This window comes from Cibotium barometz, chromosome 50 (assembly GCF_041138505.1).
Source record: "Cibotium barometz isolate CiBa-2024 chromosome 50, ASM4113850v1, whole genome shotgun sequence".
In the NCBI taxonomy this organism is placed as follows: Eukaryota; Viridiplantae; Streptophyta; class Polypodiopsida; order Cyatheales; family Cibotiaceae; genus Cibotium; species Cibotium barometz.
This window is the reverse complement of record NC_141095.1, coordinates 249671-270485: the sequence shown is the minus strand read 5'-3', so window position 1 is coordinate 270485 and position 20815 is coordinate 249671.

Sequence of the window (20815 nt, the reverse complement as noted above, 5' to 3'; positions counted from 1 at the left end):
AAGGAAGGAGCTAGCGTAACTTAGAAGCCAACGGTATCTTGTCACTGAAGTTTTACCGTCTTTCCATGATTTGGGTTTGGCACATATTTCTATGAAATACATTAAGAACTTTGAGATGAGGAGGTAACAGAAGCTTGTAGGCTAAGTCACCTACTTTCATTGAATTCAGATATAAGGCTCACAATATCTAGGGGATAACTTCTTATACTCCCCAAGAGATAAAGAACTTCTTTTGGGCCGTACTCGAATGAAAACCAAAACCTTGGTATCCAAAACACCAATTTTCACTTCTGAACTCATTGTTCTGAATCCTTAAAATAGGCGTGACTCCTGAGAAGTATTCTAGGGAAAGGGTCTTCCTTTTTTAAACAGAATCTTTCTTTTATTTTAGAGAGAGAATAATTATAAGATCAAAAAGGGATATTCTTACTCCTGTATACCTCGAAGGTTGGAGGAGAATCTTACATTCTACCCCACTTAAAAATGTGAGATGTCCTCATCTCGTAAGGTAGAGGACAACTCTTTTTCTTAAGATCCAATTTATTCTAGGGTTCCTTATATTCTGGTCAATTCAACAGAATACTGGGATAAACATCCTTATATAGAACTCATCATTAAATATCCCTTATATAGAACTCATCATTAAATATAATTCATTCGGATCATAACATTCATATTTTTACCGCGATAATGGTCCATTAGACCGCAAATTTCTTTCTGAACATTCCTCCACGAAAATTTCAGTCAAGTAAGTTCTCAATTTGTCATGCCTTAACTTGGTCTACTGGTCAAGTGTTAACAGTAGCAATCTGACAGCACAATCCACTAATCTCATAGTGATTTGCTGAATTCATTATCATCATTCCAGTTATGAATATCATCACAGGGACTCGTCCCATTCACCCTCATTGTGGTTTCGTTCAGGTTATTATATTTCAACTCAATTTCAGGAATCATCATTTTTCAATCAGCATCCAATTCAATTCCATCAATTCTCAAACATAATTAAAAATCATATCAACCACATTCGAAATCATCATCTGGATAGCATTAACGCTTATAATTTCAAGTCTTAGATTTACTCGTATATACTGCCGGTAAAGAGCTGCAGTTATACCCTCGGTATATACGGGTAGTCATGGTACTTGGAACTATAAGGTAATTACTATCATGTTTAGGCCTCAAGCAAGTCCGGGATTCCATACAATTGCGGTACTTCCAATTGAAGACCCAATTGCTAATTTACGAATTTTCAGTTTGAATATCAAATTGTATGAATTATATCACACAATTACAACCTTTTTGTGCTTCTTGATAAATTTTTGACATCTTTGACTTCTCAGTTGATCTTTATTAGTCAATTTGCTCTGATACCAACTGTGAGATCCCTGTTCCCACCGAGCAACAGATTCGGGATACTAGCAGCGGAAGTAGTACTTCTCGCGCAGGACAGGGGTCCCACATTCGGGCCTCATCCACAGATATCCGGACAAGAGACTAATCCGTCGATTTTTCCAAAAATCGGACTCGGAAAAATTTCTTTTACCCGGAAAGCACGGGCGATTCCACTAGGATAACTTTTTTCTCTAATGTAGTCAAGACCATTACTAATCAAGCTGATCCGATTGTACCTATAAAGATACTCGGTCAGATCAAGGAAGAAACTTGCACTTGGATCATTGGGATCAACGCTTTTTTTCCCATCAAAGAGGCACAGCCGTTGATTCCTATCCATAGAATAATTACTATCCAAGATTTACTTTATCTATCGTAATAACAAAAATTGAGTCTCGATTTACGGATCCATCAGTCCAGCCTAACCCCATCCGATTCCATGGGTTATAGCCAACCGCCCAACCACTGTAGTGATGGGATCCAATTTGGAATTTGGTTAGGTTTTGTCTCGGGTACCAAGGGAAAAGAGTTCCAAGGCCCCCTAGCCGGAAGTTCATGCAAACATAAAATTAGGCACACCACTTACACACCCAATATGAAATTGCCTTTTTCTTAGCATCAGCTAACTTTAAAACAATCCTTTAATGAGACCATAGTACCACTTATCACAGTCTCCCAAATTATCCGGTTGATTCTCAAATTTCCCATCATTCCTTCATCAGAGTATCTATGGCATCATTGACAACTAGACCACTCACCACTTGTCCACTCAGGGGCCTTTTCAATAGTTCCTAGCCCATAATACTCGGCAATATAATCACTTATAAAAATCAAGATGGACTCTCGTTGAAGATCAGCAAGATGGACTCTCGTTGAAGATCAGCAAGATCAACCAACAGATCCATAAAAAGAGCCATGGACTCATCCATTGAAGACCAGCAAGGTCAATCAACCAGATCCATGCCCAGTTTCAGAAAAACAACTCTTACTCCTTGTTCCAATATCTTCCTCGACGCACGCGTGGGTATCCTAGGCGACCCAGCCCGAGCATCGTATGGTCAGCACCCTCTATGATCCTTCGCAGGTGACCTAGCGCTTCACTCATAGGCCGCTTCCTTGGTCCCTCATCCATCGTACCGGACGCTCACCATTTTAATCGAGCCGAGGCTGGCTCGGCCGACTTTGCCACGCGAGACGTCCTCCATTGACTCTCCGTCATCAGCAGTTGCAAATTTATCAGTTAGGTCTCCACGACCTTAATCACAAGGCGATCAAAATGCTTCCCCAGCATTCTTAACATAAAACAGCCATTTACAAACAGCATTTACAAACAGTTTACAAATACAGTTTCTATATTAACTCTCATTTTTCCACATTATCCCTCATTAATCCACATTACTTATTCCACATTCCATTTATATGTGTACTCATCCAATCACCTCATTTTCCATCTCTTCACTTCAGATTCCTTCACATCACATATCATACATTCACATCCATATCCACATCCATACATCCATATCCACATCCACATTCACATCCATACATCCACATCTACATGCTTATCTCCATTTTCACATCCTCATTTATACATCCACATCCCATATCCACATTCATACATACACATCCATATCCACATCCACATGCATACATCCATTATCATGTCCTCATTCATACATCCACATCCACATACATACATACATCCACATCCACATTCCCATTCACATCTATACATCCACATCTACATGCACATTCACATCCATACATCCACATCTATTTTCTCATTCACATCCATACATCCACATCCACATCCACATCCACATCTATTTTCTCATTCACATCCATACATCCACATTCATGCATCCACATCTACATGCATACATCCATACATACACATCCACATTTACATCCATGCATTCACATCCACATACATACATACATCCACATCCACATTTCCATTCACATCTATACATACATACATCCACATCCACATTCCCATTCACATCTATACATCCACATCTACATGCACATTCACATCCATACATCCACATCTATTTCCTCATTCACATCCATACATCCACATTCATGCATCCACATCTACATGCATACATCCATACATACACATCCACATTTACATCCATGCATCCACATCCACATCCTCATTCACATCCATACATCCACATTCATGCATCCACATCTACATGCATACATCCATACATACACATCCATGCATCCACATCCACATCCTCATTCACATCCATACATCCACATTCATGCATCCACATCTACATGCATACATCCATACATACCCATCCACATTCACATCCATATTCTCACCCTATCACAACCCATATACATCTTATCCCATCACATACACTTCTTACCTCATCCCATACACATCCTATCACTTCTTAACTCATCTTATCACATCCTAACTCATCTCATATGCATCTTATCATATCTTATTACTTCCCATATCTTTTATGCATACCTCTATGCATGAAATTCAATTATGCTAAAAGTAACACTTTTATAATAAAATAATCATCTCTTATGCATACCTCTATGCATGAAATTCAATTATGCTAAAAGTAACACTTTTATAATAAAATATTCATCTCTTATGCATACCTCTATGCATGAATTTCAATTATGCTAAAAGTAACACTTTTATAATAAAATATTAATCTCTTATGCATACCTCTATGCATGAAATTCAACTATGCTAAAAGTAACACTTTTATAATAAAATATTCATCTCTTATGCATACCTCTATGCATGAAATTCTACTATGCTAAAAGTAATACTTTTATAATAAAATATTCATCTCTTATGCATACCTCTATGCATGAATTTCAATTATGCTAAAAGTAATACTTTTATTTAATAAAATATTCATCTCTTATGCATACCTCTATGCATGAAATTCAATTATGCTAAAAGTAACACTTTTATAATAAAATATTCATCTCTTATGCATACCTCTATGCATGAATTTCAATTAATCTAAAAGTAACTCTTTTATAATAAAATATTCATCTCTTATGCATACTTCTATGCATGAAATTCAATTATGCATAATATAAAAATCAATTTCTCTAGGATTACAATGAATATCTTTCAATTAATCTAGGATGATAATTCCTAGAATATGGTAGGAAGTCCTCTTTTTATGCTTTGAATAAAATTATTTTATGAGTAATTTTTATAAAAATTTTACCATAGCTTCACTGCTATGACTGATAAATCTCAATTTTTCTAAGGGATAAAGCTTATCTTTAAGGAAATAATTAGAATGATCCCTAATTGGATCATTAATCCCTAATGGATTGAATCATCAATATTCATGAAATACATAAACTAAAAGCATAGAAAAAAGCCATTAATTTGGCCTCAAGCATAGATTAATCTTGGATTAAGGAAAAGCTTTATGAAAAGCTTCATTTGGATTGAGAATGGGTCATGAGTATGACCATTTCTTGGATTGAGAATGGGTCATGAGTATGACCATTTCTTGAGTGAGAGAGAGAAATTACATAAAAACCATTTGAATTAAGCATAAATGAAAATTTATGTAATTCTTAACTATCATTAATCAATTAACTTCAATAGCATTCATCAATTTATGAACTCTTCACTACCATTCATCAATTAACTTCAATAGCATTCAAAAACCATTCCAATTAAGCTTCTCAAGCTTGAGAGGGGTTTAGAAGAGAGAAGCATTGAGAAATTATAGAAAAGATCAAAATTCACCATTTATCTTACAAATTGCCTGATTCTTTGTTCACGGTAGAGGCCCCCAACCAATCAATTGGTTAAGTATGTTGATGGAGCCACCAATGGGGATTGAAGAAAGAGGGAAGTTCCAATTTCTTCAATTTGGAGAGAATTTTAGAGAATAGTAGAAACTAGCATTATTTCAGCGTAACTCTAGTATAGTAAAATTCTTCCCCTTTTTTCAAAGGACTCATGTTCTATTTATAGGAGAGGGAAGCTCTAACCAAAGCTAACTGAATTCTAGAATTTTCTAAATTCAGTTTGGTTGAATTTGGACTAGATTTAGACCTAGTTTGGTTATTTTTTGATTTGGTTTGGTTCAAGAGAGAGGAGAGATAAAAATATCACATTATTTTAGAGTTTAAAACTCATTCAAGCATGTGAAATATGCACCTCCTTTAAAGAACTCTCCTTCCTTACATATGTGTCAAAATGGAATGATTATACCCAAAATATCTCATATTTTTAATATTGCTCATAGTTTTTTACTAATAAACCTTGTACATTTTCAACTCTTCATCTTATGTGAGCATTTACTCATTTTTGGATACTCAATTTATCTCATTTTCTTGATATTACTCATAGTCTTTTACTAATAAACCTTGTACATATTCAACTCTTCATCTTATGTGAGCATTTACTCATTTTTGGATACTCAATTTATCTCATTTTTTTGATATTACTCATAGTTTTTTACTAATAAACCTTGTACATATTCAACTCTTCATCTTATGTGAGCATTTACTCATTTTTGGGTATCTTTTTTTACAAATAGGATTTATCTCCTCCCTACACATGGATTGATGCTATTGGCCCATAGGAACCTTAATTGGACCATAATCCAAAAATTTCTGAAAATCTAGACCCTTAGGCTAAGGTCCTTCATATCCATTTTCAATTAATTCTAATTGCACATTGGAAAGTTCTTTTTGAATTTCTGTTTCAGGGGAACTTATTTTAATAAGATGAGTTATTTTTCTATCCAAAAATATTCGTAATCTAAATATTCTCTCTCTAGAATATTTTCTCTCTATGCCAAAACAAGGAGAGACAAGATCTCTTATATTTCAGAAAAGGGGATTGATTACAGGGGAATATGCTGGACATTTTGAGAGGCTGGGGAGGAATCTTACATTCTCTCCCACTTGAAAAACGCGAGAGTCCTCATCTCGCAAACTTGGGATAATTTCGCAAGATGCACGAATATGAGACTTAGAGAAAAATTAATTAAGATTAACCAAAAAAAAAGTCTCAAAGAGAGTAAGATTCGAGATAAGAACAAGATTTAAACTTTATTCATTCTTGAAACATATACAATAAAGATAGAAGAACTCTTTACACTTCCATAAGCCCGTCCATCATATGATCACAAAAGCAGCACTCACAAGCTGCGCACGTATAAGGTAACTCATCTATGGGAATAATTCTGTTGGTTATTGCTGCACCTATCTCAGTGGTATGAGGTGATCTAACAAAAGGACCTCTGAGAGGCAAGCCAAAAAATGGGGTAAAGGCATATCTTCTGATGAGGAAGAAAATACGCCAGTAAGAAGACTCGCTCAGAAAACCCAAGATGCCTTGATCTCATGATGCAGTAGTATCGGGGACCCAAACCCAAAGCTTCAATAACCATGGCCAAGCGGACATTGTTACGAAAGTGCTGCTGACCCCAGGGTGTTACCCTAGTTATGTCTTGATAGGTCCGCCATTTGGTCTGAGCTACAGAAGTTCCCAAGTGAGGAAAAAGTGAGCGCTCATACTGTTCTATAAAATCTTTCTTCACAAACTCACTTGCGTCTTGAAGGTGAGAAATCATCATGGATAAAACTAATTCCTGTTGCCAAGCCATGAAGGAGATTAAGAAGAAGGGAGATCGATGGAAGTAAGATTACTGTGAGCGACAGGTAAAAGTTACGACTTATATAAAGGAAGGAGCTAGCGTAACTTAGAAGCCAACAGTATCTTATCACTGAAGTTTTACCGTCTTTCCATGATTTTGGTTTGGCACATATTTCTATGAAATACATTAAGAACTTTGAGATGAGGAGGTAAAAGAAGCTTGTAGGCTAAGTCACCTACTTTCATTGAATTCAGATATAAGGCTCACAATATCTGGGGGATAACTTCTTATCCTCCCCAAGAGATAAAGAACTTCTTTTGGGCCGTACTCGAATGAAAACCAAAACCTTGGTATCCAAAACACCGATTTTCACTTCTGAACTCATTGTTCTGAATCCTTAAAATAGGCGTGACTCCTAAGAAGTATTCTAGGGAAAGGGTCTTCCTTTTTTAAACAGAATCTTTCTTTTATTTTAGAGAGAGAATAATTATAAGATCAAAAAGGGATATTCTTACTCCTGTATACCTCGAAGGCTGGAGGAGAATCTTACATTCTACCCCACTTAAAAATGTGAGATGTCCTCATCTCGTAAGGTAGAGGACAACTCTAGTATGGTAAAATTCTTCCCCTTTTTTCAAAGGACTCATGTTCTATTTACAGGAGAGGGAAGCTCTAACCAAAGCTAACTGAATTCTAGAATTTTCCAAATTCAGTTTGGTTGAATTTTGACTAGATTTAGACCTAGTTTGGTTACTTTTTTATTCGGTTTTGTTCCATTTTGATTTGGTTTGGTTCAAGAGAGAGGAGAGATAAAAATATCACATTATTTTAGAGTTTAAAACTCATTCAAGCATGTGAAATATGCACCTCCTTTAAAGAACTCCCCTTCCTTACATATGTGTCAAAATGGAATGATTATACCCAAAATATCTCATATTTTTAATATTGCTCATAGTTTTTTACTAATAAACCTTGTACATTTTCAACTCTTCATCTTATGTGAGCATTTACTCATTTTTGGATACTCAATTTATCTCATTTTTTTGATATTACTCATAGTTTTTTACTAATAAACCTTGTACATATTCAACTCTTCATCTTATGTGAGCATTTACTCATTTTTGGATACTCAATTTATCTCATTTTTTTGATATTACTCATAGTTTTTTACTAATAAACCTTGTACATATTCAACTCTTCATCTTATGTAAGCATTTACTCATTTTTGGGTATCTTTTTTTACAAATAGGATTTATCTCCTCCCTACACATGGATTGATGCTATTGGCCCATAGGAACCTTAATTGGACCATAATCCAAAAATTTCTGAAAATCTAGACCCTTAGGCTAAGGTCCTTCATATCCATTTTCAATTAATTCTAATTGCACATTGAAAAGTTCTTTTTGAATTTCTGTTTCAGGGAAACTTATTTTAATAAGATGAGTTATTTTTCTATCCAAAAATATTCGTAATCTAAATATTCTCTCTCTAGAATATTTTCTCTCTCTATGCCAAAACAGGCAGAGACAAGATCTCTTATATTTCAGAAAAGGGAATTGATTACAGGGGAATATGCTGGACATTTTGAGAGGCTAGGGAGGAATCTTACATGTCCACTCTAGCCTAATGGTTAAGGCTTGTGACTCTAATGAAAGGGGTCATGAGTTCAAAATCCTTAGCTTGCATGAGATGCTATTGAGCTTCTTTTACTTGTTTAGAGAGCTCTACTTATCCGATTCGAGCGCCGTTTGTTGCGTTTGGGTTCTTCATGTCCTAAGCTTGCTTTTTCACAACAACAAAAGGCTAAATTATCCCACATGCAAAGAGGCAAAAGCTAGCCCTCCCCTCTCTACATAAGGGAGAGCTCTCATTCTTGTACTCTCAAACTTGGGTGTTCCACTGAAGAGCTCACTCTAGAGTGAAACTAGTTTGAAACTACACCCTCAAGTTAATACAAGAAATCGACTTTTTTAAGTCCTTTTTGTCTCTTAAATCAAATTTTGTCTTGTGTTTTGTGTATGTTAGGCACTTAGTCCTTTTTTAGGCTAGTAAAGTGTCTTTCTTGTGTGTGTGAGTAAGGCCATTGTTTTGGTGCTTAGCAAGAGGCACTTGGTCTTTAATTTGGCTGGTTTAGTGTCTTTCTGCTGAGTATGCTCCTTCGATCTGGCATAATGTCATATTGCGTGGCATGCTAAGTGTCATTTCGATTGATGCACCTTCCCTTCCCCTTACCTTTATTTTTGAGGGCAACTAGTCGTTCTTTTGCGGACAAGTTGTTGTCCCCACGTCTTAGCCTTTGGTTTGGTGGGCAACTAGTCGTTCTTTTGCGGCAATTTGTTGTCCCCACATCTTAGCCTTTAGTTTGTGTGGGCAACGAAAAAATTTATTTTTTGCTGCAGCTACTTTTAGCTGCCCGCAGCTACCGGTTATTTATCTTTATCACTCCACAACCGCACACTTGAAAAAACCCCTAAACCCTAAACCCTAAACCTTCAACTTTTTCGACTTTGCCAACAAAATCTCGAGCTGAAGCATATACCTAGACCTATGATTTGCTGGAGAAATCCAAGGAATTTGTGCTCCTATCTTGTTAGATCAAGGTTTCAAACCTCTAATTTGTAACTTTCTATTTTAGTAAATACTATTTTTAGTAAGTACTATTTTTAGCGTGGACCCACCTTGTATAAAGCAACCTTTGGGAGCATCGGCTTAACAACATATGAGACCTCCCATGCTTGGTTCTGCTATCGGGAAAACCCTCCACCTATTTTATGCATCTCTCTAGTCTTATGTAACTTATTTTTGCATGTAGAGTCAACATGTCCACTCTAGCCTAATGGTTAAGGCTTGTGACTCTAATGAAAGGGGTCATGAGTTGAAAGCCCTTAGCTTGCATGAGATGCTATTGAGCTTCTTTTACTTGTTTAGAGAGCTCTACTTATCCGATTCGAGTGCCGTTTTTGTTGCGTTTGGGTTCTTCATGTCCTAAGCTTGCTTTTTAACAACAACAAAAGGCTGAATTATCCCACATGCAAAGAGGCAAAAGCTAGCCCTCCCCTCTCTACATAAGGGAGAGCTCTCATTCTTGTACTCTCAAACTTGGGTGAGTTGACTCTAGAGCGAAACTAGTTTGGAACTACACCCTCAAGTTAATACAAGAAATCGACTTTTTTAAGTCCTTTTTGTCTCTTAAATCAAATTTTGTCTTGTGTTTTGTGTATGTTAGGCACTTAGTCCTTTTTTGGGCTAGTAAAGTGTCTTTCTTGTGTGTGTGAGTAAGGCCATTGTTTTGGTGCTTAGCAAGAGGCACTTGGTCATTAATTTGGCTGGTTTAGTGTCTTTCTGCTGAGTATGCTCCTTCGATCTGGCATAATGTCATATTGCATGGCATTCTAAGTGTCATTTCGATTGATGCACCTTCCCTTCTCCTTACCTTTATTTTTGAGGACAACTATGTTGAGATATCGAGCTCGTCTAGTGAGGCGGTGGACACTGATGACCCGCCTGGGGGATAGGCCCCACACTTACACCACTGGCATGGTTGGTGAGATCTTGGGTGATATGCGGCCAGTGGGATGACAGGCTGTGTGACAGCCATTCTAGAGACTGGCATAGTTATAGCGCTAGCTCATTTAGTCGGGTTCACACTATAGAGAACCCGTGTATGTATTGGTTGAGTACCTTTCATATTATCTGTACTCTTATCTTGTATATGGTGTGAGTGTTGAGTAGAGAAGAAGAAGATTTCAGTCTCTCACCTTGTGTGTTCTCTATTAGGGTTTTGTGAGTGTGTGTGCTTGCAAGAGCTCAAGCTCTCTTCCTCCCTGCATCTTTTCATGGTATCAAAGCCTGGTTCATGCTAAGGGCTGAGCTGCAAGCAAGAGAACCACATGAAGCGGTACGAGGGTAAGAGCTTCAACTACTCTTCCCTATTTGTCTTGGTGACTATACCCTTGTCGGGAGCTCTATGGGAGGCACCGGCAACGATCTCTGATTGAGGAGCTTTCTTCGTGGGAGTAAAGCTATAGGGCTATTATACTGTCCTATCGGACTATATTTTCTGGGCCGAAAACGTGTTTTGGGCACATCTGGACCTCTGCCTTTCAGAAAGCAGGCGATTTCGAGCACTGCAGGTAAGTCATCGTTTCTCTGCAAAACTCTGTTTTTCAGAAAGCAGGCGATTTTGAGCACTACAGGTAAGTCATCGTTTCTCTGCAAAACTCTGTTTTAAGAACTGCAGGAAGATAGATTGACTGTGCGGACACTGTGGGTGCTGCAAAGAGGTCTACAGTTGCCATTGGGTGTATGTATGCACATTGAGGTCACTGGTTGTGACATTTGAGAGTACGACAGTACCGCTGCAGGAAATACATCAGTTTGTGCACAGGACAAACCAGAGTGCTGTTTCTGGTAAAATTGTGTGTTTGGTAAGATGTCAAATGATGGGATAACCCAGATTGTGGCTGAGAAGCTAGATAAGAATAACTTCCATGCTTGGAGGTTCAGGTTGACGAATTTCCTGATGGGAAAGGGCTATTGGGACTACATAGAAGGTGAGCATGAAGAGGCACCGGAGATACCGGACATAAATCCTACTGCTGCAGATGTGAAAGAGTTTAAAGACTGGAACCAAGGAGCCAGGAAAGTCATGTATTGGCTCTCCATTAGTATACAGGACACCATGATTGGGCACATTCAGGATGCCAAGTCCCCCAAGGAGGCATGGGACACCTTGGTAAAGCTTTATGAAACAAATACCAAGGCACGTAAGATACAGTTGAAGAATGAACTTCATACCGTGGAGAAAAAGAGCATGTCTGTGAATGACTATGCATTGAAGATAAAGGGTATTGTGGAATCCCTTGCATCTATTGGTGTGTCAGTAGATGATGATGATAAGGTGGAGGTCTATCTACGTGGTCTCGGGCCACAATACAAGGCGTTCAAGACGTCCATTCAGACTCAGGAAAACATTCCCAACTTTATAGATTTGGTGTCTATGCTGATTATTAAAGAGAAGAGCTTGGGTGAAGACCAATAGTCTTCACAAAGTAAAAACAGTTCAGAGCAACAGGCCTTCTACACGAGTTCATCAGGAAGAGGACGAGGTAGAGGAGGCCGTGGACGCGGTCAAGGAGGTGGCCGAACAGGTAATCAAAATTATGGACAGCAGCAGAAGCAACAACAATAGTCCCAAAATCTGTTGGAATTAGGGTTGCAGGAATGCACACACAACTTCAAGAAGATGAGGAAGCTTGAGGACAACACAGTAGTGTATTATGAGTGCCAAAAATGAAAGATAACAAGCCCTAGAAGATAATGGGCGTATATACAATGCACGGGGGAAAAAACCTCCTAGTGAGGGAAAAAGTGCCCCGACGGTCCTAAGTGTGTTCACACACATCACTACTATAATATGGTAACAAATCCCCCCTGGAGTGATGCGGTGAACAAGAGCTAGCACTCATGTATAGGGAAGTGTCTAGCTATGTGGACGAATCCACAAAAGGGAGTAAGCCCAAAGCTTTGCGAAAAGCTTCGAACTTCTCACGAGGCAGAGCCTTTGTGAAAAGGTCTGCAGGGTTATCCTGTGTTGGCACATAAGCCAAACTGATCTCTCCTGCAGAGAGTCTCTCCCTGACATAATGGTAGTGCACCTCAATGTGCTTCGTACGAGCATGGAACACTGGGTTCCGCGCAACTGCCAATGCGCTCTGACTGTCAGTGAAGATGGTGGTGGCAGATGGCTGCCCAACACCCAAATCAGCCATAAGGCGTCTGAGCCACACACACTCAACCGTAGCTGTGAAAGCTGCCCTGTACTCAGCTTCACAACTAGAAGTGGCCACAGTAGGCTGCTTCTTGCTCAACCATGATATGCATGAGCTTCCAAGCATGAAGCAAAAACCACTCGTGGACACGCGTGTGTCATAACAACCAGCCCAGTCAGAATCTGAAAAAGCATGTAAATCTGGCGGCAATGATCCCCCCTTGGGATAAAACAACCCAAGATGCCGAGTACCACTCAAATAGCGAAAGATACGCTTCACTGCCTGCCAATGCTTAATGCCTGGGCTATGCATAAATCTGCTCACCTGTGAGACTGCAAACTGAATGTCTGGCCTCGTAATGCATACATAAATGAGGCAACCAACAGCTGTCTGATAGAGTGTGACATCAAAGTGATCTCCAGCATCATGAAGACTCAACTTCAAACCTGTCTCCATTGGAGTAGCAATAGGCTTGCAGTCTTCAAGGCCAAATCTCCGCAACAATGTTTCAATATACTTTGTCTGACACAAAGCAATACCTCCATCACACTGCTTAAATTGTATCCCCAAATAATGATGCAAATGCCCCAAATCTGACATCTCAAAAGAGGCATTCAAATCAGCCTTAAAATCAGCAATATGACTCTCATTTGGTCCTGTGAGCAGCATGTCATCGACATAGAGAGCAATGATTAGATGTACACCATCCACACGTTTAACATACAAAGTGCTTTCTGTTGGACTATTCTGAAACCCATGTGCAGTCAAATATGCATGTATTTTTTCATACCAAGCTCGTGGAGCTTGCTTTAAACCATATAAAGCCTTTTTTAACCTGCACACTTTGTTTTCCTGCCCTCTTTGAACAAAACCACGAGGCTGCGATACATACACCTCCTCATGCAAATCTCCATTTAAGAACGCAGTCTTTATGTCCAGCTGATGTACATTCCAACCATTATGAGCTGCTAATGCACAGATGCTACGAACAGTGGTCATACGACATGTGGGAGCAAAAGTCTCATCAAAATCAATGCCCTTCTCTTGAGCATAACCTTTTGCAACAAGCCTAGCCTTATGGCGATCCACTGTGCCATCAGGCTTACACTTCAATTTGTATACCCACTTAGTGCCAATGGCCTTCTTGCCAGGGGGCAAGTCACATAAAGACCATGTACCATTCTTCATAATAGCATCGTATTCTGCTTGCATAGCAGCCATCCAATTTTCTGAACTTTGTGCCTCATCAAATGAAACAGGCTCACTTTCATCGCACATACTAGAAACAGCCAATGCATAACAATCTGACGCATAAGAGGCACCATGAGAGCCAGAACGAGTGCGACTAGACAAAGGGGCATCCAACTTGCTGTCACGCAAAGTCTGCACCAGCCATCTAGGCATATTCCTAGAGCCCTCAATCTCTTGTCTCTCATCCTCAAGTGCATCATGCACATCTGCATCAGATATAGGCTGATCTGTGCCATCATTTAAAACCTGCATAGGCTGAAAAACTGCCTCATGAGGTATTGCACTTGACTGTGCACCACTGAAAAGAGGCAACAATGTATCATAGACATCACGTGAGCTGATATCTGTCTCCTTAGTACATGAAACCAAGGGCTGAACTGCATCTTCCACAAATACAACATCACGGCTAACCAAAATGCGCTTTGTCTGTGGATGATACAAACGATAGCCTTTGCTCTCAACACTATATCCAACAAAAATACATTTGACAGCTTTGTCATCCAATTTTCTGCGATGTTGCACAGGCACTAATGCATATGCCAGGCAACCAAAAACACGTAAATGGCCAACAGATGGCTTGCGGCCATGCCAAGCCTCATATGGAGTGACAACCTGTAATGCTTTGGTGGGACACCTGTTTAGTACATAAGTGGCACACATGACAGCCTCAAGCCAAAAACCATGTGGTAGACTTTGACTCTTAACCATACATCTTGCCATTTCCATGAGAGACCTGTTTTTTCTCTCAGCCACACCATTTTGCTGTGGTGTATACGGCACTGTACATTGGTGTTTTATCCCACGCTCAGCCAGAAATGCATTAAATTCTGAAGACATATACTCCCCCCCTCGATCTGAACGAAGGGTGCCCATCTTACTTTCTGACACATTTTCAGCCATAACCAAAAACTGTTTGAAGCACAAAAACACTTCGGACTTTGCCTTCAAAGGATATACCCATGCATGCCTGGTAAAATCATCAATGAAAGTCACGAAGTAAAGGTAGTTTCCAAATGATGGAGTTTGCATGGGACCACAAACATCACTGTGAACAAGCTGTAATCTGCGTTCAGCTCTCACTGATCCATCTTTGGGAAAGGAAGCACGCTGCATTTTACCCAATATGCAGCCCTCACAAACATGCTTGACAGGTGCCTCAAGCTTAGGCAAAGAAGACACCATTTCAGATTTCTGCAGGCGCAGCAAACTTGCAAAATTCAGATGACCAAAACGTGCATGCCACAGTTTTGCATTTGAAATAGCCTGCGTATCCATAATAGCACATGCTGAATCCTCTACACATTTGCCATCCATATTGAGCTTATACAGCCCTCGACATAGTGAACCAGATGCTACAATGATGTCACCACAAGAGAGATCATGAACAGTACATCTGTCATCCACAAATTTTACAACCAAACCTGTTTTGGCAAATGCGGAGACTGACAGCAGATTCTTTTTGATCCCTGGCACGTACAATGCATCAAAAAGTATAAAGGTGTTGCCATTTGCAACATTCAGCACAATCTGTCCAACTCCTTCAACGGGATAAGAGGAGTTATTGGCACAAGTGACAGTATTCCCTGTGGGAGCAGACTCAAGGAAAGTGAATAAACTGCGCTGCGAGGTGATATGCTTAGTGGCACCACTGTCAAAGTACCATACATCTGAATCTACTGCAGACATACATGTGTCATGCAAAGATGGGTCATAACTGCACTGCGCATTGAATGCCCATTCTGTATCTAGCACAACATTAGCAGATTCATTGTTAGAAGGAGAGGCATCTGCAACAGCCATACCAGCCTCTTTCTTCTTAGCCTCTTTCGCAGCCAGCTTAGGACACGCTTTGATGACATGATCATTTCCCTTACAGTACTTGCAAAATGTCTTCTGTTTGTCACCCTTCTTCTCATCTTTGTCTTCCTTCTTTGGTTGCGCAGCATTTGCAGATTTCTGCTTACTAGAAGAAAAGCCAGCTTTACCTTTCCCGCTTCTCTGACTAGCAACGAAAGCTTGATCTGCGACACGCATAATATTCCTGTTTTGCCTTGACTGGTCTTCTTGCAGCAAAACAGAAACTAACTCCTCAAATGATAAGGCATTGGGATTGCCTTTCATCATCAAGCGAAGAGTGGAAGCAAAACCCTGATAAGAATCTGGTAGACCATTCAAAACAGTCTGCACAAGTGAACTGTCTGACAGGATTTCATCTGCAGAAATGAGCTGCTCTTTGAAATCCTTGATCTTTGTCAAAAAGCTATCCATAGAATCACCTTCGTTCATATGCTCACTCTCCAACTGTTTTCGGAGGTAAGCAACACGAGCCTCATTTCTTGCCTGATACAATGTGGCAAGTACATCCCAAGCATCCTTAGAAGTCCTGCAGGAGCGAATATGTGGGATAATGGTACGTTTGACAGACAGCGCAATCAAGGCATGAGCCTGCGCATCTCTACCATCCCAACGAATCTGCTCTGCTGAAAGTGGTGGTTCTCGAACAGCTGCTACAGCACTTGTGCCTGCACCATCATCAACAGTACCTGTTTCTGATGTGTTTGCAGCATTCCCAGCCACAATAGGACGTGCATCAATACCCTGCACAATGTTCCATAACCCCTTTGCTACCAATACATGTCGCATCATATATGCCCACAATGGATAGTTGGTGCCATCCAACTTATCCTCAGCAGCCAACATGCGGAATACATCATTGTTGTCAGCCATGGCCAATGACTGTACTACTAGATGTAAATGCTGTCTGTAAGAGGTAAACCTGTATAAAATCGACCTGTGCTATGTAGCACAGCCCAAAACAGACGAATGGGCACCTGTCCTGCAGATTTTAATCTTGACAGAAAATCTGCACAGTAGGACGATTTTGCCTGCGCAGTACTTGGAATGCAAAAACGGAGGGCTCTCCCAAAGCATATACTAACCTGCAGACGCTCGTGAAACCTCGTCGCAATCGGAGGAGATGAAGCGGCAGGTGCCGGTGATGCTGCCCGGGAGGAGGAAGCCTGCTCTGATACCAATTGTTGGAATTAGGGTTGCAGGAATGCACACACAACTTCAAGAAGATGAGGAAGCTTGAGGACAACACAGTAGTGTATTATGAGTGCCAAAAATGAAAGATAACAAGCCCTAGAAGATAATGGGCGTATATACAATGCACGGGGGAAAAAACCTCCTAGTGAGGGAAAAAGTGCCCCGACGGTCCTAAGTGTGTTCACACACATCACTACTATAATATGGTAACAAAATCAACAACAACAACAACAACACGCAGGTGGAAGAGGCAAATTCAGAGGCAGGGGGAGTCAAAGAGGCTGTGGAAATTGGCAAAGGCAATATAATGATGCACGTGAATGCTATTATTGTGGTAAGCCTGGACATGTGCTGGCAGAATGTTATAAGAAGCAGGCTGACATGCAAAATGGAAAAGTGCAGCAAAACAACTATGCATCCTCCTCAAGCAGAAATAATGAGGATAATGAAAGGTTGTTTGTTATGCAGCATGTTGTGAATGCCATGTCTGAAAATGTTGATGCAGCACAAAAAGATGATGTATGGTATGTGGATTCAGGTGCTTCCAACCACATGACAAGTCATGGGGAGTGGTTCAAGGAGATGAAAAACCTGAAAAGACCAGGTTTTGTGGAAACAGGGGGGATGACACTGCTCATAAAATTGCCCATGTTGGAGATGTGCCATTGTCTATGCTTGCAGGATGGCAAAGTGAAGTACCTTGCAGATGTACTTCACGTTCCGAACATAACAAAGAATTTGGTTTCAGTTGGCCAGATGATTGAGTAGGGTTTGTAGGTTCGGTTTAACCCTGATGGTTGTTATGTTGAAGATTTTAAAGACAAGTACAGGTTGGTTGCAAAAGGCAACAGAGTGGGCAGAATGTTTACATTGAATGTAGACATGCCTGAAATGAGTGCTGCGATGTTTGCAAATGGTTCAGGAATTGTTGCAGACACAGACATTTGGCATAAAAGAATTGGACATGTGAATGTGCAAAGATTGAAGTCTATGTAGACTAAAGGAATTGTGACAGGGCTGCCAAAATTTAAAGTGGAAGGTATGCAGAAAATATGTGAAGCATGCCAATTTGGGAAGCAAACAAAGCATGTGTTTCCACGTAACAGATATGTGAGCAGAAATGCACTAGATGTTGTGCATTTAGATGTATGGGGTCCTACGAAGACCATATCTATGGGAGGCTGCAGGTATTATGTGACTTTCATTGATGACCACACAAGGAAAGTGTGGGTATATTTCATGAAGGAGAAGAGTGAGGTGTTCACTCACTTTCAGAATTTCAGAGTTTTGGTTGAAGAGCAAACAGGGAAATATGTAAAGTGCCTAAGGTCAGATGGAGGGGGAGAGTACTTCTCCAATGAGTTCTCTGAATTTTTGAAGAAGAATGGTATTCGGAGACAGTTTACATGCAGATACACTCCGCAGCAAAATGGAGTTGCTGAGCAAAAAAACAGGCACATTGCTGAGATTGCACGAGCATTGATGGAAGAGAAGAATATGTCGCATAGCTATTGGGCTGAGGCTGTTTCTACAGCAGTATACATCATGAACAGGACTCCAACTGTAACCATACATGATGTAACTCCAGAGGAGAGGTTTACTGGCAGAAAACCAGATTTGTCTCATCTGTTGAAAGTCTTTGGATGCATTGCATATGTGCATGTGCCAGATGAGCTGAGAACTAATGTCATCTCCAATTCATTTGTGGATTTTTTGGACATTCACCTCTTCAAAGGTACTAATTTTCAAACCACAGGAAAGCTTTCTACTAGTTGTTTTCAGAAAGAGTTGAATAGGTATCAATACCTCCCTTTCTCTTCCTGGCACCTAGTCATCAAAAGGAAGCCTTCATCATTGGAGAACTTAAGCGTTATGTCATCAGGGAAAGCACGCTTCAAAGCTACATCAAGCTAAAGCTTTTGTTTTTCCAACGACTTCGAGGTAGAGGATATCCGGATTCTCTCCTTCGAAAAACTTTCAGCAAGATCAAGTACAATATGCGAACAACTCTACTTCTAAAGGCTTCCAACAAACGAGAAACCTCTTCGAGTAAGCGGATCTCCCTAGTTCTTAAGCTTGACTACTCCAAGTACACCAAAGCTTTAAACTTGGGGGCCTCCCTAAACCCTAAACTTTTTCGGCTTTGCCAACAAAATCCCGAGCTGAAGCATATACCTAGACCTATGATTTGCTGGAGAAATCCAAGAAATCTGCGCTCCTATCTTGTTAAGGTTTTGAACCTCTAATTTGTAACTTTCTATTTTTAGTAAATACTATTTTTAGTAAGTACTATTTTTAGCATGGACCCACCTTGTAAAGCAACCTTTGGGAGCATCGGCTTAACAGCATATGAGACCTCCCATGCTTGGTTCTGCTATCGGGAAAACCCTCCACCTATTTTATGCATCTCTCTAGTCTTATGTAACTTATTTTTGCATGTAGAGTCAACATGTCCACTCTAGCCTAATGGTTAAGGCTTGTGACTCTAATGAAAGGGGTCATGAGTTCAAAACCCTTAGCTTGCATGAGATGCTATTGAGCTTCTTTTACTTGTTTTAGAGAGCTCTACTTATCCGATTCGAGTGCCGTTTGTTGCGTTTGGGTTCTTCATGTCCTAAGCTTGCTTTTTCACAACAACAAAAGGTTGAATTATCCCACATGCAAAGAGGCAAAAGCTAGCCCTCCCCTCTCTACATAAGGGAGAGCTCTCATTCTTGTACTCTCAAACTTGGGTGTTCCACTGAAGAGCTCACTCTAGAGCGAAACTATTTTGGAACTACACCCTCAAGTTAATACAAGAAATCGACTTTTTTAAGTCCTTTTTGTCTCTTAAATCAAATTTGTCTTGTGTTTTATGTATGTTAGGCACTTAGTCCTTTTTTAGGCTAGTAAAGTGTCTTTCTTGTGTGTGTGAGTAAGGCCATTGTTTTGGTGCTTAGCAAGAGGTCATTAATTTGGCTGGTTTAGTGTCTTTCTGCTGAGTATGCTCCTTCGATTTGGCATAATGTCATATTGCGTGGCATGCTAAGTGTCATTTCGATTGATGCACCTTCCCTTCCCCTTACCTTTATTTTTGAGGGCAACTAGTCGTTCTTTTGTGGCAAGTTGTTGTCCCCACGTCTTAGCCTTTGGTTTGGTGGGCAACTAGTCGTTCTTTTGCGGCAATTTGTTATCCGCACATCTTAGCCTTTAGTTTGCGTGGGCAACTGGTCGTATTTTTTGGCTAGCTGTTGTCCTCGTAAGGTGGAATTTTGGACTTTTTGGTCATAGTGCGTGGCCATCTTAAGTTCATACTATTCACACCTCAACACCATATCTTACATGCACTCCACTTGACTATCACGTAACCGGTCCCCAAAAAATTTATTTTTTACCGCCGCAGCTATGGGTTATTTATCTTTATCACTCCACAACCACACACACTTGAAAAACGCCTAAATCCTAAACCTTAAACCCTAAACTCTCAAACTTGGGTGTTCCATTGAAGAGCTCACTCTAGAGAGAAACTAGTTTGGAACTACACCCTCAAGTTAATACAAGAAATCGACTTTTTAAAGTCCTTTTTGTCTCTTAAACCACATTTTGTCTTGTGTTTTGTGTATGTTAGGCACTTAGTCCTTTTTTGGGCTAGTAAAGTGTCTTTCTTGTGTGTGTGAGTAAGGCCATTGTTTTGGTGCTTAGCAAGAGGCACTTGGTCTTTAATTTGGCTGGTTTAGTGTCTTTCTGCTG